Consider the following 27474-nt stretch of genomic DNA (forward strand, 5'->3'; position numbering starts at 1 on the left):
CAAGAATCCCTGGGGTGGGGAAGCAAACAGAAGCTGCAATTTTAAATCAGGTTTATACAGCCCCTGGCTTTGAAGAGTGAGATGTTTTCCAAGATTAGGACACTTCTTTAAAGGATTACATACATCCAGAGGTATCACGCGCATGCTCTCGCTCTCTCTCTCACACACACACTTTAAACAGCTTTCCAGACACACCACATGCACTCCCTATGTTTGTACACACCTGAAAGATAACACAGCCCAGATGTCCGATTCCCACTGGTGTAAGTCTGATCAGTTCAAGGTGCTACAGAAACATACAACTATTTTAGGCTAATACTGAGGGCTCCAGACTGACCCTACACGTGAGATACACAGATTCGGCTCCCATAGCCCCAATGTACTGCAAAGCCATCCAAGCCAGGCAGAAGTCTAGAATAGTCAAGACTGATTTGCATCTCCTACATTTACCAGAAAATAACGCCAATGCCACTTCAACGCGTCATGGCTGGAATCAGTCTGAGAACCAGGTGTTTTGCCACAATCCCATAGTGATATTATGAAGGGCATCACATGCCCTTGTCAGCAGATGCTGCAGCAGATGTTTATTGGCTGATGCTATTTTGTATGCACGCTCTGGTCCAAAACAATGCTGTTGAGCATGAGACAAAACCATTGTCTTATTCTATTCAGATCAAGGGTATCAGACCCTGGGCCTGATCCATCTGGCCACGGCTGCAGGAGGGGCCCTGAACAGAACCGGTGCCCATGTAGCCAAAAGGTGGTAACTAAAGCCAAGAAGCCCTCTCGGACAAGCCAGAGAACTCCCCAGGAATTGCTTTGTTGTAGACCACTAGCTCCAAATCTAAACATTCTGGTCCAGATTCAGCAAAGCACTTAGAGCACATGCTTAAGTCCCACTGAAGTCACGTGCTTCACTGAATGCTTTGCTCAATCAAGGACTGCATGCCAGCTTTGATCAGGGACTATGCTGCAGCAACTGAGTCTTCCAAATCCAGCATGAGATTGCTGCAGCTGCCTAGGGGGTTTAGGCACAAGTGGAAATGGGGTGTCCAAATTCCCTAGATGGTTTTGAAAACCTCAGCCTGCCTCTTTATGCCCACGTGTGAAACTGACTGGTGCAATAAAATTTAAGAATTTAAAGTGAACATTTAAAGTATTGAGGGATAAGAATTAGAAACTAAATCTGAGATTTATTATTCCACTTTGTGGTGGCCAATTGATTTCACACCGGGATGCCTGAAGAAGTCAGTAATGTCATTACTCCTTAAATGTTTGTCGTACATCTGGGGAAGTCTAAAAGCAACTGCACTCCCACCTTCAGGCCTTGTGCAGACCAAGGGAAGTAACAAGCATGCACATTGTAGCAAAGGGAGAAAACCACCTTAGCTGGCTCCCCCTAAAATCCAAACCAGTGTCACTTCCCTTTCTGCATTCACAGGAGTTCTGTGTAAATACACAGACCAGGGCAGCTTGCATCACTGTTGCTTTAACCTACTGAACTTGACACTGCTGCAGAGGCTAGAGCTGCTCCCTGGCTTCTAAAAGCTGGCCATGTCCTTTTGCAGCTCACATGACAATTGTTCTCGCAGAAAAACATCCTGTTCTAGAGCCAACCCTTGGGCTGTGACAGGTTTAAAGGCACAGTGCTGGCATCTGGCGGATTAGTGGAGTTCACCCACATTTCCCCTATGCCGGCTGCTGGGTCAACAAGGGAGATGCAGATTGAGGATACACGCAGTAGCTGCCCATTGGATCTCACTTCCCAGGCCTTTTATACTCACACTCCGAATAAGAGATCCAAGGGGGGCAAGTTTTGTTAGACACAGGGGACCAGCTTCACCCCGGTGTAATTCCATTGACTTCACAGAACACCGAGATGCAGAGACCAACTCTTGAGCCCGTAACAGCATAACGCCCTTCAGCCCTGGGATTCAGTCCTTCCTGGTGGGACAGAGACGCCTGCTTTGCCGGCAGTTGTATTTTCCATTGGGTGGAGAGGCCCGTCAGTCCCTTGTCTTTGGAGCTTTAGCTCCTTTAGTATTGATGATGACAGGCTGGAATAAAGCAGCATTCGATCAAGGCTTTCCATCAGGACATGTTCTCTAGACACACCAGAGTAAATAAGGAATGTTCTCCCAGCATGACTGATCAAAACACATAGCATCATGCTCTTTTGCTTCTCATTACCCAGAACGCTTGTCTGGCTCCCCATTGTTCTCTGAACACTGCCTGTGGAGAGAGAAGGAAGAGGGGAGGGGGGAGGAACATGGCTCAGAGGACTCACCAAGACCCAGGACTAGTCTTTAGATGGATTATTCTATACACTAGTTGCAGTGGAATCATTATTGCTGCTGGTTTTTCACTGGTACCGAGGATCTACTCCTCCCACTGACTTAACCTGGAATTGTGGGTGGCTCAACATCTCTCCCTCTGAGAAATCATATCCACTAAGGACCCCACATGGTTTGACACAGCTATTTCCAGCAGCGAATGAGGAGGACACTGTCTGAATTCCTGGGCTTTAAAAATCACTGCTCAAACAAGGGAGCATGGAGAGGACTTAGTCTGATATCTTGCACGTCCTCAGGGTTGGACGCTGCCATAGAGAAGGGATTAGCTCTGGGAAGCTATGAGGTGTTAGATCTGAGTAGTGTCCCAAGTATCTCAGTGCAAAGGGATGTACAACAGAGCCTGCTCATCAGGAACACGGTCAGGTGAGACCACACTGAGAGCCAGGAGAGAACTCATGCATTGTGTAAATGGGACCTGCTCCTTGCATGGTGAAACTTCATTCTGTCTATAGGAAAATTCCCCTTCCTTAAATCTGGTTCCTCTCTGTGAATCTCTCGGAAACACACTATGTATGTATGTTCCAAGCCCTTTTCCACCTCCAGAGCCACTAGCGAGATGCTTCTCCTTGGTGAGCAGATATGGCCAGTGCAGCTGGCAACAGGATAAGATGCCTAGAGAGCATGAATCAGGCTGGAGGGAGAGGGAGTGAGTGTGTGTAACAGCTCCAAGCTGGACTGTCTGTGTCTGGAAACTCCCTGCAGAACACCCATCAGATGGCAAAGAGCCAAAGCTTCTTTTCAATTAGCCAGGCCTCTCAAGGACAGCCCAAAGCAGAGAGGTACAGGAGGCCACGTGAAGACAGCACCCAGCTAAGACAGTCACTCATGCAATAGATTGAACAGAGCGCTTCAATCAACCTGCACATGCCTCTCCAGAGATGAACCACAGAAGCCTCCATCAGGAACAGGGGAAGGGAGCAGACCTTCGATAGGAAGGGATCCTCGGCAACACACAGACTCTCCCAATGACTGTCAAGGTGCCAACAAATCTCACGCACCATGGTGAGGTACTGTGCAGGGGACATGCATCTCTGCAGGAGCAGGCAGAACCTGGGGAAAGCCTGCGTATGACGAGACAAACCACAGTGCCACGCTGAGCGGCTGGATGTGACATGGCAGAGGGCAGGATCTCACTCAGGAAGGGAGGAAAAGGTTTTTGGTTTTGTAGGTAAACGTAAATCACGCGGCTTGTTGGGAAGCGGGGACCAACTAGAGAAAGGTGGCTGGGGGAGGCTATTAAATGTCTCCTGGGCCCTCTCAATGTATGTCTATTAAGAGAAGTTACCTATGCAGAACCTCAATGGAAAACTAGTAGGAATATCACCCCTGTCTCCCACCCTGTGTCTGTCTTGTTGGTTTCAACTGTAAGCTCTGTGGGGCAGGGGCTGTGTCTGTGAAGAGAGGAGCCGTCTTCAGGGCACAGACCAATCTCTGAGCAATGGGAAGAGATCTGCACGGAGGGCAGATTATCCCCCGGTGACAAAACTGGAGTTGCTCTCTAGTGTCATATGGATACGGTATGTTGAGCGGGTTGCTGGGCTGCTTACTGCATGAACATATTGGCTTAGTATTAGGGGGCTATAAGCAAGAAGGAAAGCAATAGCTCAGAATAAGCCATGCCTTGGTAAATACTTCAGGGCTGTTGAGATACTCTGCCCCAGCGATGAGCTCTGCAGACTGTAGCTCCTGGATCCAGCCAACTTACCAAATTGGTTTGGTTGTGCATGGCAAAAGCCCAAGAGCGGACATGAATAAAGGAATTCTGGCAGCATTCAAAGGGATCTCGCTCTCAAGAGGGAAAGAAGCTGTTTGTGGGGACACGGCTGACCCCCAGGACCTGGTAGGGCATCTGGAGAAGCCAGGCCTGCCAAGGCTGTCATCAGGGGATGGCAAACCTTTGGGTAAGAGAGATGGGCAGGGGTTTAAAACTCTTTTTCTGTCAGTGTTCAACCTGCTGTTGAAATAATACATCCTTTGGTTTAAAGAGGCTTCCTGGTCGCTGTATCCTCTGATCACAGACTGCCAAAGAAAGCAATGCCAAGTGTTGCATCCAGGCAGACCTGCTGGGTAAGCACAACTGATACACACCCAGGGCACTGTCCCCAAGGCTTGGTGTAGGACTGGCAAAATGGTGGCATTCCACCCCAGAAGAGGTGAAGGCCTGAGGCCTGACACCAGAGGGGGTACACTCAGAGAGACCACAGTGGATGGTGCAGTCAGCCCTGGAACCATGACACCCACACCTGCCTACTGCGGGGTTCTTGCACTTTCCTGCAAAGCATCTGGGGCTGACCACTGCGAAAGACAGGAGACTCAACCAGACTGGCTTTGGCTTGGATCCAGCCTGGCAAGGACTGTGGCCCAGATCCACAAAGGTATTTAGGTGCCTAACTCCCAATGGTTTCAGTGTGGAATTAGGCACCTAAATATCTTTGAGGACATGGGCCTATGCTTGTAGAGAAAAAGCAGAATCATAAGGCTCAGGAAACAAAGGCGGAGCATGTTGTATTCAAGGGGTTTGGCTTGGAATCTTTCTTTGAGCTAATGATCCTCGCTAACACTGCAGCATCTGTTAGAAGCAGGTCCTGTTGCTAGTGGATAGGGTTAATAGGCACAAAAGACTCAGTGCGCAGACGCCCTCTGCCCCAAGCAGCTTGGTCAGTGAACCTCTGGGCGTTAAGCATCAGCACACACTGGCCTATTGCTTCTCCTCTGCAATTAGCCTGCAAAATGCAAAGAGGCTGGCCCAGAATACAAAGGGGCAGATGGAAGCTCCAGAACTGGGATTTCAGGACACCACTTCAGATGGATTTTGTGATGGGACGTGGGGGGAGAGAGAATAGTTCTCTCTGCTCCTGGCAGTGCTGGTAGAGAACAACGCCATCTCCCAGTTTAAAATTAACAGCGACCATGTTAAGTTAGCCTTTGAGAGGAATCAGCTTAGTACTTCACTCCTCTGCCATGGGCCTGTTTATTCTACAGAGAGATATTTTTGCCCTCTTTATTCCTCAAAGCGGGTGATTAGGCCAGGCTTTTCTACAGCATTGCATAAGTCCCCTGTTCAGCATAACGCCGTGCCTCTGGAGTCACTTACATGGGTTAGGCACTTGGAGACAGCTCCTGATGTGTTTTCTGATGAACCAACATGATACTTACCAATGAGAGTCGGGAATGCTCGGGGGACATATTGCCACCTTCATACCTCATGCTGCAGGATGCAGCCATAGGCAACGTACAATGATATAGCATTGGACACTTGGCCCTTCACAGACAGGTGAAAGCTGTGTCCTCACTGCAAAGAAAGGTGAGTTTTTACAAGGAGGCAGCTGCCTCACTGTAAATCCAACTGGAGACAAGCCACTGTAGTTTTCAATCGCTGGTCCAGGTCAGGCCCGTACCTCTCCACACCTGGGGTTGACCTCAACTAAGTACATGGAGGTCCAACCTACCTGGGCCTTCTTTCCATTAGGACTTTACATTGAGATAGCTACCTTAATGTAGAAACAGACCTTCCTTTGCAGTGAAGAAATAGCCTGAGCTGGCCTTCAGGGGAAACTAATTCACATGTAGTTTGGCCAACACAGCATGAAATCCTAGCAGGTCAGTTGATATAGAAACGTCCTGTATGGCCATACCAATGAGCTGCAGGAGATCTCTGACCAGCTTTGATTTGCTAATCAGCTTAGCTAAGCAGTCTCACATATATCACAAATTTGTGAATTAGCCAATTCCTAACCTTTTTTTTTTTTTTTTTTAAAAGACACGAGGGGCCAGCCTGAGCCAAGTTCTTGGTCTGCAGCACCTGCCCTGCTAATGCAATTAACAGGCCTCCTACTCAGTAAGCTACCTATGGGGGATGCCCTGCTTCCCTCAAGACCACCAGCTCGGCTCAGGTGCAGTTCTACCCTGGTTTTCCTTTAGCAGCTACTCGCTTAAAGATGCTGTGTAATTAGTCTCTGAGGCACACACCAGCACCCATTATCCCAAAGGAAACCTTAGCAACAAGAACAAACATTCACTCAGTTGCTATAACAGAGACTAAATGACTAGTAAAGAAAGAAAAGGTTAAACCACGTCCTCGCCTCCTGTACTCTCCCAGCACTGACAGCGTGTATTGCAGACCTGGGTCTTCTCTCCTAGAGTTGCAGCAGTATTTCCAAATCCGGGGCCTAATCCCAAATTCTTAAAATTGCAAGTGCGCCTAATGACAGTGCATTCCGCCAAAGCTTATCTTTAAGGACGTGCTTAAATTCCAGGCCCCAAGGTGCATAAGTGCCTGGCTGAGCCGGGGTCTAATACAACAGCTCCCACCCCAGGATTTCACTTGAGAAACACACACAATCTCAGCCCACCTGCCAGGGAAACAGGCAAGTGTCAGTGTCCATATTTTACAAATAAGCCACCTTGGGGTTAAGCAGCTTGCAAGCAGTTGCACGACAAACTGACAGGAGTTCGGAACAGTCCAACAACAGCAGGAAGTGCCCTCTTAGATCGCAGGAGAGCCAGGGACATTCAAGCCAATCAAGCAGTCGGATTAGATGAAGTTTCATAATGTCAGAATGCACCATTGTGGGGGGGCAGTGGGGCAGGCAGGATTGGTTTAAATGGGCCTGTCTCTCTTCCGTTTGGCCATGCAGCTGGACTGCATGACGGTAATTACCTACCAACATTAGTCCCCAGCGCTAGGGCAAGCCGTTAGGACGGGACGGACCATCTCCCTAATGTTACACAGGTGCTTTAGGGTTAAGACACACTCACACTCCATTTTTCAGCCAGCAGAGATTGAGAGCTGTGCAGCCAGATGCCAGAGCAATGAACCTCCATAGAAGTCTCACCAAGTTTGAGTCAATCCCATTAAAAAACCACGGTCAAATTAAGGTTTTTCTTTCATTCACTTGAAAACCTTCCTGTTATAAGCTGAGTCCCTGTGTCCCCTCCCTGCACTGATGAGGTGTGTGTACATGTTATGAACCTTCATCAGACAACAAGTCACCCTACTCCTTGCATCCATACAGACCGAGATGACCAGGATCTCTCTGATAACATCAGCTGTAGCTATTCCAGCAGTGAGCTGATTTTTCATTATCCCTCCTTTGAGCCTTAGAACAACTCTTCCACTCCTTGCCTGCTCCCAGACATTCATCCTATTACAAGGGCAGGCCCCACAGCTCCTCCCATACGCCAAGCCCCACCTCCCACTACCCTGCTTGGCCGGCAGCTGGTTTACAGACCACAGCTAGCAGCTGTCTCCAAAGCGATCAAACCAGATAACCACTGTGCCCTCACATCTCCAGAGCAACCCCCCCTGCACGTCAGCAGAGCACAGAACGTGCCACAGCTTGGCTGCTGCAATGTAACTCGCAGCCCTGTGCTATACTACTGCATCCTAGCACTGGCTGTCATTTAGATTACGCTTAGAGCCAGATATGAGCACGCAGCTACCCTAACTTCTCACGTGTCAAGCTGGTTCTGAGAAGTTTCAAATACAGCTAAGAGACTGAGGTGCAGGTGCCCTTTGGAAGTTACATGCTTGGAGTAACCCGCACTGTCAGGATCTGTAAAACCTAATAACAAGGAGGCTTTACAGACCTCTACATCCATGAATGATTAATTCCATAAACCAAGCACTCACCTAATTAACCCTACAGGCCTGACTCAGAACCACAGCACTCCCACAGGAAACAAGATCCCTGTCTTAACGGCAAAACAAGCTCAGGCTGGATGGGCCAGACAAACGTACACCAGACTGGGGGCCTGCGTTCTATTTCTGCTTCTGTCACTGGACTGCTGGGAAATCTGCCCTGCTCTGTTCCTCTGTTTCCTCACCTGTAAAACAGAGATAATGATACTCACCTTTCTCTGCACATTGCTTTGAGCTCTATGGATGGTAAGCACTAAATATGAAGAATAGTATATGATTGTTCTGGTCCTTCCATCCCTTGTATGGAAGCTGTGGAACATGAACAAGAATTAATTTTATTTTATTTTAAATGCAGTTTTACAAATACTTCCACAAAGGGGGGGAGAGGGGAATCCAGAGTCAAAATGTACAACTAGGGCTGGCTCAAAAACTTGCCAGCCACAGTGGTCTCAACACCAAGAGCCGGTTTGTACAACTGGTCCCAACTGTACACTGAACAGTAGAGCTATGAAGTGAACCTGACACAGCATGATAAAAGCAGGCCTCTTTGCCATCACTCATCTCTGAGGCAGCAGCTTTGCGAAGGACTCCCAACCCCAGGCTGTGAAAACAAACCTACAGTGCCAGGAAACCTTACCATGTCTCAGTTCCCTCAGATCCGCTGCACTGATAGAGGCGGTGCATTTATACAGGCAATACCCAAGTGGGTGGACAAGCATATCAGGCTGAGGGTAAGTGGCATAGGAGGTGCACAGAGGAAATTCTGACAATCACCATCTGCTAACTTACACAACACTTCATTCCTGGTCAGAGATATTTTTCCACTAAGACATTCAAGAGGGTTTTAATCAAAGGATCTGTGTTGTGCAGGGCACCACCTAAGAAATGCACAAAGCGCATGGGTTTGGGGTCACAAAGCTGAGCTTGACCTTTAGCTTTGAGTTGAGATGGGTCCAGACTGCAGAGATCAGATGCAAACTTCTCTAAACGTAGGATAAGTTTGGATCTGGGAGTGGAGAGGGGCGTGCGTGGGTTGGTTTGCCCCACTGCAGTTACTGGTCAGCTACGACGTTTGGGTCTACAGCAAATGCATGCAAAGTTCAGAGTACTTTGAATCCAGGGGTTGAGTTGGGTCCAGCTCTAGTTCCAAGCTCAAAATGAACCCAAGAACATCAAACAAAACTGAGCTAAATACACTGGGATTTGCCAGACCCAGGTGAGTTGGATGGAAAAAGGTTGGCACCACTTCAAGATGAAGACTGGATTTGATGACCCAGCATCATCTGTCCCAGCTGGAGGACAAAGGGCTGCAATGCAGTACCCAGGACACACCACATATCATGAGCAGGTTCAATTCTAGCATGTCCCTTTACCAGACCTGCCACAGGGAGCCACCAGGATCACCCATTGCTAGGGCAGGTTCTATTTTCATTATCAAATGATTTGCCACTGGGCTTCCCCACACAGAGAAGTACCAAGAATTCCAAGGTATCTAGTCTCCTTTTGATACCCAGATTATCTGAACATTAATCTAACAGAGACCTGGGTTGTTCTTTAGTACTCTAACTTCCCAGAACCAAACGCCTACGATGGATTCAATCTGGAGAGGTGAAGCGCCACCTAACAGACACCAGACACAATTCATGCTACTCTCTGGCCACACCGCATTGGTGTTTGTGTTTCCACATGATCCCTGCAGTGTCTGTTAACCTGGGGCTGACGTCACTTCAAAATAAAGAGTTTCACGTGTCCAACCAGAAGCAGAAACCCCCCTGATGTCAAATGGAGCCCACTGTCGCTCTCTTTGAGAGTGTCAGGGGTTTCGCTCTCTACAGCATGCCAACAGGGTCAAAGCCATTGATTGATGTCCTCATACTAAGCATGACTTTCCAAGGAGAGGGGGATCACACACAAGGATCTCATCGGAGCCAAGGAGCAATCAGCTCCACTGGGAAAGCGGTAGGCATATCTGTACAGCTTTTCTGTTAGTACCAACAAGGTCATTAACACTCTCCCAAAGGATCCAATGCTAATGAGGGGCTCTTTATTAGCCTGGTTACCTGACTAATAAGCACACGCTGTAAAGAACATTCTATTAGCCAAACAGAAGGGTCCTTACAGGACATCCCTGGGGTTCAAGAAGGAGGAGAGTTGCTGTGATGTTCCATCCTACCCAGGACTTGTCCCTAGAAAGCTCACCTCTCAGACCTTGGCCCTGCATCACCATGGCCAGGTGTATTTGTGCTGAGTAAATCATTCACAAATGCATCACGCTTTGCTCCTTCCCAGTCAGATGGCTGGTGAGCAGGTTTCTCTGGGGAAGGCTCAGGAGATGCCAATTAGCCTATAAACTGCCATTAGGGAGACACCTGTCCCTGTTTTGATATGCTAATGAATCCAAGGGGCCCTTGGGTTGTGGGAGGTCAGCAGAACCCATTGACCAAGCTGCAGACTAGCTTTGAGTTTCTGAGAAAGAGTTGGACCAACGCAGGAGTGTACAGAATAGGCCAGCCTTGTCCAGAAAACTGCTGGCTGGGAGTGCTCGCAGGGTCTTTATTTCACCTGGAGCCTTGTCTAAACCAGGAAGAGCATGTCCATTACTGACAGCAGGCCCACATGAACCAGCACCAAGTAGTTTCCCACATGAACCAGCACCAAGTAGTTTAACTGGAAGCACAGCCAAGGATGAACTGTCTCCAGCACCTTTCAGAACCCTAGGATTTGTAATTAGACCTCACGACACCACTCGGCTGTTAGGTCTTTGATGAGACCTGGGCGATATGTGTAATGAATTACTGATTCAGATTATTCCTACTCTACATGAGAAGCTTGGGGCTCCCTTGGTAATCTTTCAAAGATGCACTAAACCAACAGATCCGCCAGTTACCCGAGATCCCAGCAACAACATTTAATTCTCACACACATGGCTACACATCACCCACCTTTTATGGGCAAGAGCTTTGCAGCATGCGCTGATGGAGAAACCTGGGCTATCCTGGACCGAAGTCTATGGTTGAGTGCAGTGCAAGCTATTGCTCCACACATTTAAAAGCTGCCCATCACTACGGTTTCTGGAGACCCTTAGCAAGGCTCCACTGGCTCTAAGGGTCTCTCTACACTTCAGTGTAAACCTGGGTCTGTGGGACCCAGGGTCCAGGCTGCAATGTCTAGGCTGGAATAAAAGTCCCACAGCACAGCTGCGGCTGGCCTGGGTTAGCTGACTCAGTCTCGCGGGGCTCAGGCTGTGGGGCTATAAAATTGGAGCGTATGTGTTCGGGATCAGGCTGGAGCCCAGGCTATGAGACCCACCCTTCTCGGGGGAAGATTTTTATTGCAGCGCAGTTGTACCCACAGTGTTTCCAACCCTATGTTTGAGCATCCACACTGCGTCATAAACCTTGGTTTATAATTGCTGGACCTTGGTCTCGCAGCTGTGCTAACGCATCCATACTGCCCTATGCAGACCTTCTGACTTGGGTCTGTGGCTTGAGTTGCGTCCACACTGCAAAATGACACGGCTTGGACCTGAGTAACAGCAGGACTCAGGCTCTGACCCAAGCCCCCACAGGGTCCTAGAACCTGGGTGCTTGCTGACCTGACTCAGACCGATTTGTGTGTGGACAGAAGCGGGCCTTAGATCTGAGTCAGAGTTTGGGCTTAGTGCGCCGTGCAGATGTACCCTAAATGGCTCCTCCACAATACACACCCATCCAATACAGTGTCAGAATGGCTCAGCATGACTGGGCACAAGAGCCCTGGGGAGCATGCCAGGTTCACCAATATTCAGATTACCAGTGCCATTTTTGACCCCTTACTTATTATTTTTCACGCGGTTGTTCCAAATCCTCTATTTGTGTTCAGTTAATTTCATTAAGCTAAGATCCATCTAAGCAGCCAGAAAACAAGCTCAACCTGATGCAATTTACCTTGCAGCATTACTGGAACATTTTCAGTCATGTTTTAATTAGTCACAGGTCTTGGTCGCTTGAGCATCGTGCTGTATACATCAGCTCGGCATCTCTGCAGCCCCCCCTTAAGTAACCGGCAGCGAATACAGACTCCAAAACAAAGAAAGAGTCCTCTGAATTTTAGAAAGTCAGCGTGCTCTGTCCCCATGCAAAGGGTGTTAGACGAATGGGACCAGGAATGGAAACACGTGTCTCTCAAAGACACAAAAGGGTTGCATGAAATATTGCTGGGGGCAGAGGATGAATTCATACAGAAAGGGTCTGAAACTTTATATAGCAAATATACTAAACCAATTAATGGGGATCAACCGTCAGACCTGGCCTAGTTTAAATTAATTCTGAATAAGCTATGGCGGAAAATGGCTGTGATCATTTCTTCCATCCTACAGCTAAGTTGATCACAGACTGATCTGCTTTTCGGGTCCTGTTTCTTCCTTTTGGAACTGAGGACTGTTTCTTTAACACAAGGATCTGGAAATCTCGCTACAGGTGACCACTACACCCAAGCTGCCAAGTTCACATACACATAGTAAAAGAGCTTTGCTAAGTAACCAATCTGCTTGGCTTTGGTGTGATTCGCAGTTTACAAGCCTAAAGTAAGTGATGTGAATAATAAAAGTCTAATTTAAACTCCAGGAGTCCAGGGCAGAAGTCAAAAATGTGCATGCAACTGCAGTGGCTATGACCGCGCAAGCAGATGAGATGTTTGCACACACAAATAATTAAATTGTTATTTGGGGCCTGCAAATATCCAACTTGTGTTCAACCATGATAGCTGGCAGTGCAAATTAACTACACATGTTTTACATGGGATCCTAGACTCCCAGGCCAGATCCACAGCTAGCATAAATCATCATTGCTGCATTATGGAGCAACGCCAGCCTACGCCAGCTGCGGGACCTGCCTGGATGAGTTTTGGAAGTCAGGACCTTACAGTGTAATGTACATGCAGCGGGCTCTGCTTCTGCTCTGGGATTTCCCTGCTATGCTCTCACTGAAATTCTACTTTAATACCACTGGGAGTCACATGGTGAGCAGCCCTGAGGATGGAGGAAAGTAGACAGCCTAAGATAACTAGTTAGTTTTAAACATTCAGAGTTTATAGCTGATATTGAAATTCCCAGCTGTGGCCAGAGCTTTTCATTGGACAATGGGTACCATGACCTTTCAAGCTCCGGTCGCCTGCTTTGCTGAACTACAGACCCAAGAAACTCTACTCTTCATGTAAAGAGAAGCTGGCAGAAGAAGCCTGGATGATGCAGCTGGTCAAGGATCCAATCCTGTAAGTCATACTCCTGGGAGAAGATCTTACTCATACAGGCAACTTCAACAAAGCCACTCTAGTGAGTGAGGGATGCAGGATCTGGGCCTGAGCCATATGAACACACACAAAACAACATATAAAAGATACATCAGGAGTTCCATTTTCCCTTCTTTCAGGGGTCGATCCTACAAGGTGATGAGTGCTCCATCTCCAATCCAGCAAAAAGACCTGAGCACATGAGATCCATTGGAGTTAATGATGCGTTTAAAGTCAAGAACATGCTCAAGGGCTCTGCTGGATCAGGGCCAGAGTGCTTAGCTCCCTGCAGAACCAAGCTCTCCTGCACTGCTTTGGATTTTATTGTTGGTGACGGATCTTTGCTTCTCTGCATTTTGAACAAATATGGGACAGAGAATAATAAATCACTCAGAAGAATCCGTGGAGCAACATGGAAGTTGTGAGCAGCTCCAGACTTCTCCCTCTGCTACTGCATTTCCTACCACGCGCTCCGGAGACCATCTCTACTTGTTTAGCTCCATAACAAACTCTCACGCTCACATGGGAGGCATGGCCAAGGGATCAAAACCCACCAGGAAATGAGCTACTCCAGTGTGCAGCTCTGTCCCACTGTCAGCAGGGCTTTGAAGGCGTCTGTGCTATTTCACTGTGCACAGCAGTATGCGTCTCATCAGCAGTAGCACTAGTAACACTGTGGCTACACTGTGTGGTTTTCTGTGCAGAAGGAACATGCTCAGGTATTCAGGGGAGCCAAAGGGAAACAACAGGCCTCTTGGGAGCACCCACGGGGAAACAACAAAGAGCAAAGCAGGGTGTTTGGATTTCTAACTAAGATCTTCTTTCTGCACACGCAAGTAAAGAATGGCCAACTCAGAATGAGAAGACCTACGGTGAGACTCACCATGCCCACCGAGATGGTCACACGGCTCCTCAGCTGCCAGCTCCCGCAGGCAGGGACAGCGTCCTCATCTGTCGGACGAGGCGGCTGCTGTGTACTCCCGGGCAACATGAGGTGCACTCTAGACAACTTGCATTACTCAGTCCTTAAATAAATATGTGGCAGCAACCAGTGAACTGTACAGCTGGAGCTAAACAAAGGTCTGGATTTGCAACCACGGTGGAGCTGGACTACAGATACTAATCAGGAGTCATTAAGGTCTTGTCTACATACAGCAGTTGTAGCTATACCAATACAAACCCCTCCTCCCCGCCCTAAGCATAGGCGTAAGTGCACTACTATCAAAGTGCTGATCTTAAAGCTAGTAAAGGAACCGCTGTACCCCGCTAAAGCACCTTTATACTGGTATAACTGCATCTATAGTAGGGGTTGCACTGGTATAACTATATCCATTAAAAAAACCACCCCACTCCTCACTGAAATGGTTATACTGGTACAAGAACTGCGTGTGGAGCAGAAAGCTGAGGGGCATTTCTCTCCAGTGTTCAGCAGGGGGAGATCGTCCCTCTCTTGGTTTCATTCATCAGAAGGCAGGCAGTCACACCTGAGGCACCGATGGGACCAAAATTACTCTCCCCCTCACCCCCATGGTCTAATGGCCCACTATAGCCCAGTACTGACTGATTGGATCCTATGTATTCTGTTGGGCTCATCAGCCCTTTATTAGCAGTCCCCGTGTCCCATTACTTTATAGGTACGTCACTTTCCAGCTCTGTCGTGTCCCTCCAATCACCCAGGAAACCAGCCAGCGCCCACGCAGGATGAAGGCTCAAGCACACAGCTGAAGATTTAATACGCTGCAGCCCGTTTTTCCAGTTGCCCGGAGAAAACACACACAGCACAAACATTTTCGATTGGTCATTTTAAAGATTTTTCCATAACATCAGATACTGAAATTAGCAAATCAACCATGAACCGAAGGCAGCGGTCGAACAAATACGCAAGGCAAGAGAACACTCCGATACAGAGAGTGAGTGAGCTGGCCTGGTTTACATACACTCTGCTTTAATGGGGAGAAGGTTAGAGAGAGAGAGAAAGAAAGAGCCCCCTCCCACCCTTTATCTGTCTTGTCTATTTCAACGCTAAGCTCTTTAGGGCCGGAACTGTCTCCTATTACCCATGTACACAACACCTAGCAGAGTGGGGCCCTGATCTCAGCTGGGATCCCGTGGCACCACTGTAATACAACAACAGAACGAAACAAGAACAAAAACCACGCTCTAACAACATAAAGTAACTACAACAGACAATCGTTTTTGAACGGTGTCCTACATACTTGGGGGTAAAACTTGACAGAGAGGACTCTGTCCTTCTGACAACACATCAAGAAGACCCGTGCTAAAATCCAGTCGAGAGCTGAACTCCTCTCCAAGACTGCTGGTTGCTCATGGGGCACCAGCACGCAACCTGATCACATGGGAACGACTACAATGACCACAGGGTACGGGCATTGGACCAGGGCAGTCTCGCCTCGTGGGCAGGAGGGGGGGAGGAGTCAGGTATTGGGCTGCTAGGCCCAGCGCTGAGAAGAAACAGCAGTTCTCAACCAGGGGTCCGCGAGCCCTCTGGCTGAAACCCAGAGTGCGAGCCCTGGCACCCACCGCTGCGGGCTGAAATCCTAAGGCCTGGTGTCCCTCACCGCATAGCTGAAAACCTGAGCCCGGGAGCCCCCCAATGCGGGGCTGAACACCTGAGCCCTGGCACCCACCATTGCGGGGCTGAAACCTCGAGCCCTGTCACGGGGCTGAAATCCTGAAACCCAGTGTCCCTCGCTGCAGGGCTGAAACCCCGAGCACTGGTCTCCCCCCTACCCCACTGCCATAGCACTCTGTGGGTGCTCTGGGGCTGGAGCACCCATGGGGAAAAATTGGTGGGTGCTCTGAACCCACCGGCAGCTCCCCGCCCCGCCCCAGCTCCGCCTCCTCCCCTGAGTGTGCCGCGTCCCCGCTTTTCCCCCTAGCTCCCAGCGCTTGCAGCCACGAAACAGCCGTTTTGCACGGTAAGCTCTGCGAGGGAGGGAGCTACCCCTGCCCGCACATAGGCCCCAGCTACCCCATCCCTGTACCCTGAGCAACCTCCTCCTGCCCCCGAGCTCCCCCCTGCCCACACACAGCCCCTGGCTCCCTCCTCCCTGCACCCCGAGCTACCCCCCGCCCACACACAGCCCCTAGCTCCCCCCTCCCTGCACCCTGAGCTCCCCCTGCCCCCACACAGCCCCTAGCTCCCCCCTCCCTGCACCCTGCCCACACAAAGCCTCTAGCTATCTCCTCCCTGGACCCTGAGCAGTTTTCAAACTTTTTGAGCTGAACCCCCAGACAGGCTGGGTGGTCTGCTGAGGTGAGTCAGGGGGTGAAGGTGGCACTGCCTCCCTGGACACTGCTGTGCAGAGCTGGCCCAAGCCCCACCAGCCCCTGCCCCCCAAAAATAGAAGTCAAACTAAGCCTACGCCCGAGGGCCCATAGCCAAGGCCAGAGCCCCAAGTCCCCACCACCCGTCCCCTGCTGGGCCCTGGAGTTTTTATAGCATGTCGAGGGGGGCCTCAGAAAGAAAAAGGTTAAGAACCCCGATCTAGAAGTTAGACAAAGCATGAGGAGTCGGGAAGACCCGTAAATTCTAGTCCCAGGTCTGGGAGATCTAGATTTTAAAGCAGGGGACTGCTACTCAGGACTCCTGGTTTCTATTTCCAACTCAGAAGCTGCCATCCTGCGTGACTCTGCACACGTCATTTTTGCATCCCTGTCAAATGGCCACTGGTAGACTGTGAGAACTGAGTTACATTTGTAATATGCTTGGAAATCTTTGGATAACAAGGAAAAATTATTATTTCAATGAGCAAATTATCCATTGAACAACAGAGGGCCCCATTCTAAAAAACAGAATTCTTCCCATGCAGGAGCAAATGGAGTTTTCAAAGTGCAATTATTACACAGATGAAAGGACAGGGGAGATTTGCTTCCTGTCCTGGATTGTTGGCAACAGAGTAAAAGAGAATATTTGGAACCCACTGATGCTATAAAAGGCCTGGTCTACAGCCTTTCCACATCAATAAGAGCCTTTGTTTGTGTGAAGAGCTGCAAATCGGGTAAAGTTTCATGCCCGAAGCACATGTACATGACAGGCCAATATTAACTCAGCTGGTCTGCTTTACAGGTCTGCATTTTGGGACCTAATATACATTGCTTGTGTGACCAAAAGGCTGAGAATGGTTCATTTTGTATTATCTATTGCTGTTGCTTTGTCTCCACTCCCTAGCAGGTCATAGCAATACACGCACCTCACTTTACAATTCAAAAGCGCCAAACAAATATTAATTAGTGCTTAGAAAGGTGCAGTGACTTGCCCAAGGTCACACGGGGAGTCAGTGGCACCAGAGCCAAAGAGAACTCAGGGGGAATTGCTGTAATACAAACAATAACGAGAGACCATTAATTCTCCCCGATTTACACTGATCATCGACCAAAGGACAAACTGGGACATGAGGGTCAGAACTGGTGAGTGCTGCTGTAAGCCACGGTCATTCTGAGTTTCCATTCCCCTTCGAAACCTGAGCCAGCCCTTCTAAGCTAATTGCTTTACAGCACCTAAACAACCCTTTTACCAAAATGTTACTCTGATCCTTTCAGCTGTCAGCCAGTCAGTTTTTACTCTTCCCTAGAACTGTGTTTTGTTTTTTTCATAAAGAGATAGATAATTCAATTGCTAACCTAAAAGAAACCCGTCCTGCCCACTGGAAAATGTAATAAAGTCAGAACAATTTTTAAAAAAGCAATTAGGTTTCCTGGCCAATAAATCTCCAGTTTTACCACCTGTAAAAACCAACTCCCCACTCTGATCCACTGTTTTCTTTACATGTGTTTCAGTTCCAGCTATCTCAGTCTTCATGTCCCCTCCCCGCATAACTTGGATTGGTCTCTAGGGGCATTTAAAACATTTCATAGGGTGATTTTTTTATGGGCCCAGTTTGATAACACTAAGTCCAGCTCCCACACTTTTGAAGTACAGAAGTCAGACCTATTTTGGTTTGAATTGGATCCTTAGGAGAAATCCAAAAGTGACTTCTCAGCGTGGTTGCATCTGAAGCTGAGAAGTACATTGACTCCCTGCATTAAGGAAGAGTGAAATTCTGCCCATTGGATCACACTTTGGCCCACTGCATTGTGATGCTCAGTAAACACTCTAAGATATCAGATCACAACTACGCAACATCACCATCACAATTCAACACCAGGACATCAATTGGAATGCCATTTAGCAAGTATCCAGTTCTGCAAGGCTGCATTTCACTACCCTACCAATTGCCATCTACTGGACAGATACAAGAACTGCTCAAATGTGTCATATGCTCTGTATTGCTAGCAGAGATTCTCTTGGATCTCATTTGTTGAAAACCCTTGTTTTTAGAGCAGGAAGACCAGAGGGTGATCTCTGTATCTCCTGTGAAGTACCAAATGGTCATAGCAACAACCATGAAGTCTGACTTGGCTACTACAATATATTAAAGGGATGATTCCAATCCCATTAAAGCCACTGGGAATTTTGCCACTGACTTCAGCTACCACAGGAACCCTAATGCACCAGATCTAACTAAGACAATGAGATACATCACTGTTGTTGCTGAGTAATTGGAATGTTTTTTCCTTACTGGTCGCAGAAACACTTCTATAGTTGGATCTCAGCAAACATCACCGTCCAGGCACCAGTTTACATTAAATAGTCTACACACTTACTCTGAAACTTGATTAAGATAGTTGGGCTTTTGCCTGAGTCATTGATTCAATGGACTAATAAAACAACCACACACAAACACGGTCTCTGTGAGGAGTCACTTTTCAAAGCCAGATTATACTTCCACTCTGCTGTGGATGAAGGGCCTGCAATTTTTTCTCCCTAGTAGCAAAAATTCTATATAGGTGGAAAAACTAGTAATTTTACAAGCAATCAGGATATGGGAATTAATCACAAACCTCCGCAGTCAGAGGTGCCGGCCTGTTGTATTCATCAGATTTCATACTGAACTGTAGGTCGTCATGACAACCCTATTTTCAAAAGAGGACAAGTACATTGCTACCTTTACTTCATTTTACATTCATAATGCAGGCAGCTAAGATTAAAGGAGACAGTGGGAACACTTAAGCAAATTTAAGGCTTGATCTAGCAATCCTTCCTCACATTAGTCCTCCAACTGATTTAAGTGGCTCTACTCTTGAGAGCAAGGTTTCAAGAATGGGCCTTTATCTTAAATTGTGGTATTTTAAAATCTTATATTATTACCTAACCCTAAAAATGTTTATGCCTCCATGTAAAATATACACAACCTGAACTAATATTTATTACATACACACATAACGATAAGCATATTACAAATAGTACTGATTGATTAGTTACAGTGAAATTACCCTTATATTGATAAAGGAGTGGACCAGTATTAAGGATCCATAATTCCATATTGGCACTGCTCCAAAACAGAAGATTAGAATGAGTTTACAATAAAACTTTGATTTACTGGGATTTGATTTATAACACCTTGGTACCCTTTGTTAAATGCAAATGCAAACTCTCTTATAGAACCATCTTTATTTTTCTATCACTGGTATTTTTTTAATGTTCATATTTCATTTTGATTAATATAACCTACACCCATTTATATAAATGTTTGTCCTTTAGCTAAACAACCCAACACTCAACGAACTCATGGAAAACATGGGCTGAGCAGTTGGTTAATTAATCTGGGTTTTACACTGTATCTGCCAGACCATCTTCATATCTGTCTTGGATATTGAGTGGTCAAAAAACTATTACAGCAGTGCATTCTTTCTGTACTCAGCAACACTGTATAGCTCTCCCCTGGGAAATGAGTATCCAAGAGCACCCATGCATGCCGAAACCCTCTAAGGATTAAGGAACATTATTATTGCAGTGCATAGAAGTCCCAACTGAGATCAAGCCCCATTGGGCAGGGCGCTGTATATACTCACAATACAAGACATCGCCTGTCTCCGAAGAGCTAACCGTTTAAACAGGCAAGGCAGACTCAGACTGAGTGGGAGGGAATCAGAGGTAGAGAGAGAAGAAAGGACTTGTCCAAGGTCACCCAGCAGCTCCGTGGCAGAGCTGGGAATACCTTGCCTCTCACAGTTTCCAGTCTAAGGCCCTGATTCTGCATGATTCCAGCATCCAGGCTGTGGCCGATCACTGCACCTGCATGAAGCCCCACTGAATGGAATAGGGCCTGAAGTACACAAGACAGACAACAGATGGGGGAAAGGGGCACCACTATTCCCATTTACAAGCAGGAATTCAACAGAAGTATCAAAGGCAGCATGGGAACTGAGCCCATTTCTCCATAGTCAAAATCCGCTACCTTACTCATGAGTCAATCCTATGACATTTACATTTATTATGAGACTGATGAAACCTCAGGCAGAGTACATAAGAACGGCCATACTGGGTCAGACCAAGGTCCATCTAGCCCAATATCCTGTCTTCTGACAGTGGCCAATGCCAGGTGCCCCAGAGGGAATGAACAGAACAGGGAATCATCAAGTGATCCTTTCCCTGTTGCTCATTCCCAGCTTCTGGCAAACAGAGGCTAGGGACACCATCCCTGTCCATCCTGGCTATTAGCCATTGATGGACCTATCCTCCTTGAATTTATCTAGTTCTTTTTTGAACCCTAGACTTCACAACATCCTCCGGCAGAGTTCCACAGGTTCACTGTGTGTTGTGTGAAAAAATACTTTGTTGGTTTGTTTTAAACCTACTGCCTATTAATTTCATTTGGTGACCCCTAGTTCTTGAGTTATGAGGAGTAAATAACACTTCCTTATTTACTTTCTCCACAGTAGTCAGGATTTTACAGACCTCAATCATATCCCCCATTAATCATCTCTTTTCCAAGCTGAAAAGTCCCAGTCTTATTAATCTCTCCTCATACGGAAGCCATTCCATACACCTAATCATTTTTGTTGCTCTTTTCTGAACCTTTTCTAATTCCAGTACATCTTTTTTGAGATGGGGCGACTACATCTGCACGCAAGATGTCGGAGTACCATGGATTTATACAGAGGCAATATGATATTTTCAGTCTTATTAGCTAACCCTTTCCTAATGATTCCCAACATTCTGTTTGCTTTTTTGACTGCCGCTGCACATTGAGTGGATGTTTTCAGAGAACTATCCACAATGACGACAAGATCTCTTTCTTGAGTGGTAATAGTTAATTTAGACCCCATCATTTTATATGTATAGTTGGGATTATGTTTTCCAATGTGCATTGCTTTGCATTTATCAACACTGAATTTCATCTGCCATTTTGTTGCCCAATCACCCAGTTTTGAGAGATCTTTTTGTATCTCTTCGCAGTGTGCCTGGGACTTAACTATTTTGAGTAGTTTTGTGTCATCTGCAAATTTTGCCACCTCACTGTTTACCCCTTTTCCCAGATCATTTATGAATATGTTGAATAGGACTAGACCCAGTACAGACCCCTGGGGAACACCACTACTTACCTCTCTCCATTCTGAAAACTGACCATTTATTCCTACCCTTTATTTCCTATCTTTTAACCAGTTACCAATCCATGAGAGGACCTTCCCTCTTATCCCACAACAGCTTACTTTGCTTCAGTAATTCCTAGCAAGTCTAGAAGTACAGTATAATAATACTGTAGTCATTTCCCCAAAAATAACTGTTAGCAGCTTCCCCAACTTTCATTCTGTATCTCCCACAGTCCATTCTCCCCATAATCTTTATCATCATTATAAGCTGTCTACACTAGGGCTTAGGTCGACTTAACCACGTCTCTCAGGGGTTTACATTTTTCACACCTCTGAGTGATGTAGCTGGGTCAACCTAACTTTCTAATGTCGACCAGCCCTAAGATGGCAGGGAACAGATGGACTGAACAAACAGCTCATTGGAGAGAAGCTGTCAGAAAGATGAACCGTCATCTTGCTCTGTGTGTGTGTACAGCACCAAGCACAAAAGAGCCCTCCTGGTTGGAGTCTCCAGACCTTATTGTAATGCACATCCATCATAACTGCAATAGCCAGTTCCCTGTAGGCCACAGAGTCCACAAAACTCTTATATTCTGAGTTATTTTATATCATATCATTGTTGCTCCTGTTTTCCATTCTCCCCTCCTCACTTCTGATCCCATAGGGAACTATTAGCTACCCTGCAGCATTAGGAATACCCATCATCAAGAAATCCCTGCTACTGACATTTTGAAACTAGAACAAAACTATTAACTGTTGTCAGAGAACAGCTGCCTGTAGCTCAAGGTCTGTCTTGGGAGAAAGCTCCTGGGAGTCTGATTTCATAACAACCTGCCTGAGCACGCCTGTTGCCAAACTTTGCATTTAAGTGGAGCTGGCAATAGGCATAATTGCTTAGAGCCCTGAGCAGCTCAAGGGGGGGGGGGGCTATTAACTATTAGTATGTGCTGGGGGGAAGGCAAAATATTCCTGTTTAGGGCCCCCAAATGGACTAGCACCAACCGGAAGCGGGGGAAGAGAGGGAAGTCAGCAGAATGCAAATCAATCCCCCTTCATGTCAAGGAAATGAGAGGAGAACATTTTGTTTTTGCTTCAGTAACTACATTGTAAATGCTTTTCATCCAGGTTCACCTCCGGATTAGAGGCACAGCGGTGGGGTTTAAAAAAAAGCCGCCCCTCCCCATTTGCAAACAGTTCACATGCCATAAAACCAAATGCAGGGAGATCTTACTTAGCATTGTGCTGACTCCAGATTATATGTAGTGATTTATCACCAGGGTTGGAAGCCTTTTAACAGACGGATCCTCATCGCCTCTAACCGTGAACTGCTTGTTGAGTCTTTTTTGGGAGGAGGGTGGGAAAGGTCGACCAACTCTTTTGCTTACATCCACGTTAATAACATCCCGCATAAAAATCACTCCGCAGCCTGTCTCTGGTTTTGCTCCGGTGTCCCAAGCAAAACTGCCGTCCCACCTCACCCACCCCTCCTGCTCGCTGCAGAGAGTGACACTGTCCCAGGCAGGCTGGCACACCCTCGGCGGTTATTGCCCCGGGTTATTTTGCTTTCTTTTCTGAATTTCTAAGTACAAAAACTTCCTGCAAAAGAGGCTTGTGTCCGGGCCGCTCCCAGTCACCCAGCAACAGCGAGCACTTTGCACTGGCAGATTTAAATGCAACATTCCCCATCTTCTGCAACCTCCTCTTTGGGGAGCTGTTTGAAAAATGCCCGCGCCCCGTGACTACATCTAACAGGAGCTACAGCTAATCCTCACCACCCGGCAGGCTCTCTTTGCAAACGTGGCTGCTATGTTTGGCGCTCACTGATTGCTTAATTGAAGGCTAGAGGCTACAAGTAACCACGTCCCCCGACCCTCTTACCGTGCACACACGTTGGTTGCTACTCCCCTGCCATGCACCCTCGTTGCCCTCTAGCGACAACTGCAAGGACCCAGGAGCCGGGAAGCAGCGAGCTCGCGCCAGTCCCGGCTCCTGCCCAGCCAATCAGAGTATCCCAGCAGGAGGCAGCCCCAGGGCTGTGCAGCTGGGAGCACGAGCCCAGGCGTTAGCTGTCATCCTGCGTGCAGAGCCGGGCCCAGGGCTCACACACTGCTGCAAGAGCATTACGAGGCGCATGCAGATTGCCAAGCCTCACCTACTTGCAGGGTGCATGCATGCAGCAGTGTCAGCACTGGAAATTGCATGCGGAGCTGAGCCCTGGCTCACTTGCAGAGAAACGCCAGCGCTGGCTGAGTCGGTCACAGGCTACCAAGTTGGGACACTTGAAAAGAAGGGACATGGGAGACTTTGCATGTAATTGGAACCTGTTGCAAAGTGCTTCATCGGCTGGAAATCTACTTTCAAGTCCCTCCCAAGGAGGGAGATTGGGCCCAGTGTTGCCAGTTTCCCCCACTCCCCATGCCAGTGCTGCTGAAGGGTTCTCCTTGCAAAGGAGACAGCCCAGCTACCTCCTCTTTCAAAGCAATGACACGGCGGAGAACGTTTCCTCGACTCAACCACCTCACTTCCCTATGGTAGATCAAGTCGCTGCACTCAGGGTCTACCCCTTCAAGAAAGGCTCTAAATGTCCTAGGTTTCTAGTCCTCTAGAACGGATGTAGTTTAACATGGAAACTACCACTGACATTACATGCTCAGATTTTAAGACTTTGCTACACAAAACCTGCTGATGTAAATGCAGTGATGTTTGGTTATTTGTCTCCCAATAAATTCTTCAAGAATAACAACTGCACCAACATTTTTTTCCGCACATAGCTGGAGCACCCTCAGTACAAATGGCTACCAAGCTTGTGAAATCTAATCTCTACTTATCATTCATGGACTTTATCACTTTACTGGAGATTTTTTTTCCGGTTGTGCGACCTGTCATGGAGCACATGCCATCAAGTTCTTCCGTAATTTCAAAGTTATTATCAATATCTCTGCATGACCCATGCAATGGCAGTGCTGCTACTTTCTCACTAATAAGGAGGGATGCAGAGCCTGCCGGCAGTCTGAAGCAGACAGAGTTTTGACCATCACTGGCTGATGGCTGGAATGTGGTCTCAGTCCTTTTCCTAAGGCACAAGCATCCACATCACAAAAACATCTCATGTTTATTTGCTTAGCTGTACTTCATGCTTCTTCCCTCACTCCATGAACCATTACTGAAACCCTTTGCTTTGAAATAGGAAGGGAGAAGAGAAATTCTAGGCATAAGCAGCATTGGGTGAGTCTGGCACCCAAAATAATAACACTGAACACAAAATAGGATTTTTTTCCAATCATGCTTTTCAGTCTGTCTTTTATTTTTAACTCCCCTCTACTCCCCTGCCAATGGGGGAATTTCTGGTTGAAAAGTCAATGTTTAATGCACACAGAAATGCCTGCCTAACTGCTCAGACAGTCTCTACTGACCCTTCTCAGCTCTAAGGGAGGGGAACTGTCAGCCATTCCCTGTGACTCTCTTGCCCTGGCAGCAACATTTCTCTGCCCCCTGCTGCCCAGGGACATCACTACCTAGGAGTCAGTAGGAGCACTTCCCTGACTCTACCACCTGGGGAGTCACCTCTCCCTAAGTCCCAGCAGCGCCAAGTCCCCAGCTCCCATTGCCCCAGATCCCCTCTCTGCTCTAGGATCATACATAAAAGGAGCGATCAGTGGCAGGGCAGGTCTATGTCCTTAGGCCCCCAGGCTCTCACACAGAGCTCTGCCCATGTACCCAACCCTGCAATCTGCAGGAACGGTAAAAACTTATCAGAACAGCTCCTCCTGCTGGTGACAAAATCCTATGGCCCACAGCCAGCCTGGGAGAGTTGGCAACACAGCAACAATGGCTGCTCACAGGGAATTCCTCTCCCCCACCCCTCAGCTGGGGGAGCTGCCATCTGAACACTCAGCACCCTCCTTAGTCTCCTGCCTCTACACCCCATAAATCTGTCTTGTGCTCCCCCCTCACTCTCCCTGCCCCCTTTTCACAGTGTCCCTGCTGCTCCTCCCAGCTCCTGCATCCAGTCCCCTGAGCCATGGAGCGGCACAGCACCCATTTTGCCTGTAGGCTGGCTTTAGTCTTACTGAAAATAGGGGGAGGAGACAGCCAGCTTTATTAAGGGTAGCCTGACTTCCACATGTGCCTAGACTGCAGGGAAATAGCGACCATCTTGCTGGTGTCAGCCCCATTGACAGTAACAGGAGAAAGCGCTTTTCAGCTGGTTTTCAGGAGACAGGTATAACCAAAAAAAAACCCAAAAGCACCACATCGTGAGAGTCATGATAACATGGTGAGAATTGGCAGTACTGCATAGGGGTCATTCCCTAATAGGCCCCACCTCCTGTCTCCAGCTAACCCCTGTGAGGTTGAAGTAGTGGACTGAGCACAGGGATGGCTGGCCATCAGCACGTCTCTTTCCACCTCTGCCACTGACTCACTGAGTGGATTTTGTCTCTGGCTCCAATACCCTGCTAACACACTGCTGTTTAGTACTGACAATACCTCCCCCTTGTAACACTAGCAATGCTTCAGCCCCTCCTGCTGAGTGCTCCAAGAGTGACTGGGAAACACTTCTGTCACTTTCCAGCTGCTAGGGACCAACACACAGTGCCTGCCAGCATACACATTAGTTAACTAAGCCCCCCACAAGCCTCTTCATCCCTCCCCTTTCCCCCAGAAGGCAAGGGTTTTAGTATCTTCTTTTGACAGGTGAAGAAATTGAGGCAGAGAAAGCCTAGTTCAAAATACAGTAACACAGCGCACTAAACACATCATTGCAACACTTGATTATTGGTCCAATTCTACTTGTATTTGCGAGGGAAGAGAACACTGAGTAAGCCCTAAATTCATATGGCTTAGCCCGGGATGCTCAGGGAGAAAACCCATGTTAGGTAATGAGTTATAGACAGGAGGAACATTTACTCTGTTAGGACATCAGGAATCATGCATCATTTACAGACCTTTATGGAGATGAATTTCTGGATCACATGGCAACTTGTGTCACCTCCTGACTTCTCCACATTGCATAAATCATCCCTCTTGCTGACAGGCTGCGGCAACCAGGCTCTACCCCTCCCTCTCATCCAACCAATTACTCAGCAGAGGGGAGACAAAACAGCCTTCTCAAAGTGCCTGTTAGCAGCAGAGGTGCAAGCAGGCCACATATAGGAGTGCCTGAAAGCCTACCAAGCCTGCCCCTGGTCACTATAAATCTGCTAGGCTTGCCTCCAGCATCCATGCTTGCACACTATGACTACATGGACCAGGAGGACCTTAGCCCAAGAGCCCTGGAGGGGAATTAGTGTAGCAAGAGTCCTAGTCGGTGAAGGGAATGATGGGGCTCAGGGAAGCAGAGCTACAGGGTCACTACAGGGCAAAGGAGTGTGGCAGCTGTTGAGAGGCTGAGGTTTAACTAACCCGGGTATATGAAAACAGAATCATGATTTTTGTAACAGGCATCAAAAGTTTAAAACACCAGGCAATTGGGCAAAGGCTGTGGGAGACCTTTGCAAATGGAACAAGTAGCTGCAGGGTGACAGGCAACAAGCTATAATAACAGAGTTAGTTAGTCCCTGATCCTGCACAGACTTAGGCACAGGCTCCAATTTACACCCCCTATGAGCATGTGGTGAACTTTACACACTCACAGGGCATAAAATTAAGCCCACGTGCAAATCTCTGCAGGATCAGGGCCGCCAACAGTTACTCTGTTCAGGTTCTTCTACCACTCCCATCACCCGGATCTATGAACTCCTTTTAGCGAGAGTAATTACAGTGTTTGAGCACCAT

At 47.8% G+C, this 27474-nt stretch overlaps 1 protein-coding gene across 12 annotated transcripts in view; it reads right to left on the reverse strand.

The window, feature by feature from the left end:
* RPH3AL (rabphilin 3A like (without C2 domains)) overlaps positions 1 to 27474 on the reverse strand; it is a 106899-nt gene that overhangs the window by 78667 nt on the left and 758 nt on the right. For 4 of the 12 annotated variants that reach the window (XM_039508379.1, XM_039508380.1, XM_039508378.1 and 1 more), the window contains exon 2: positions 8208 to 8304. The exons of 2 other annotated variants lie outside the window; for them this stretch is intronic. The gene's annotated coding sequence lies outside the window, so the exon portion shown is untranslated. Of the gene's footprint in view, positions 1 to 7986; positions 8118 to 8207; positions 8305 to 14146; positions 14243 to 22930; positions 23418 to 23577; positions 23710 to 27474 lie in introns of those variants that run through there. 6 more of the 12 variants (XM_039508368.1, XM_039508370.1, XM_039508372.1 and 3 more) reach the window with 6 other exon arrangements.

This window comes from Mauremys reevesii, linkage group 20, assembly GCF_016161935.1.
Source record: "Mauremys reevesii isolate NIE-2019 linkage group 20, ASM1616193v1, whole genome shotgun sequence".
In the NCBI taxonomy this organism is placed as follows: Eukaryota; Metazoa; Chordata; order Testudines; family Geoemydidae; genus Mauremys; species Mauremys reevesii.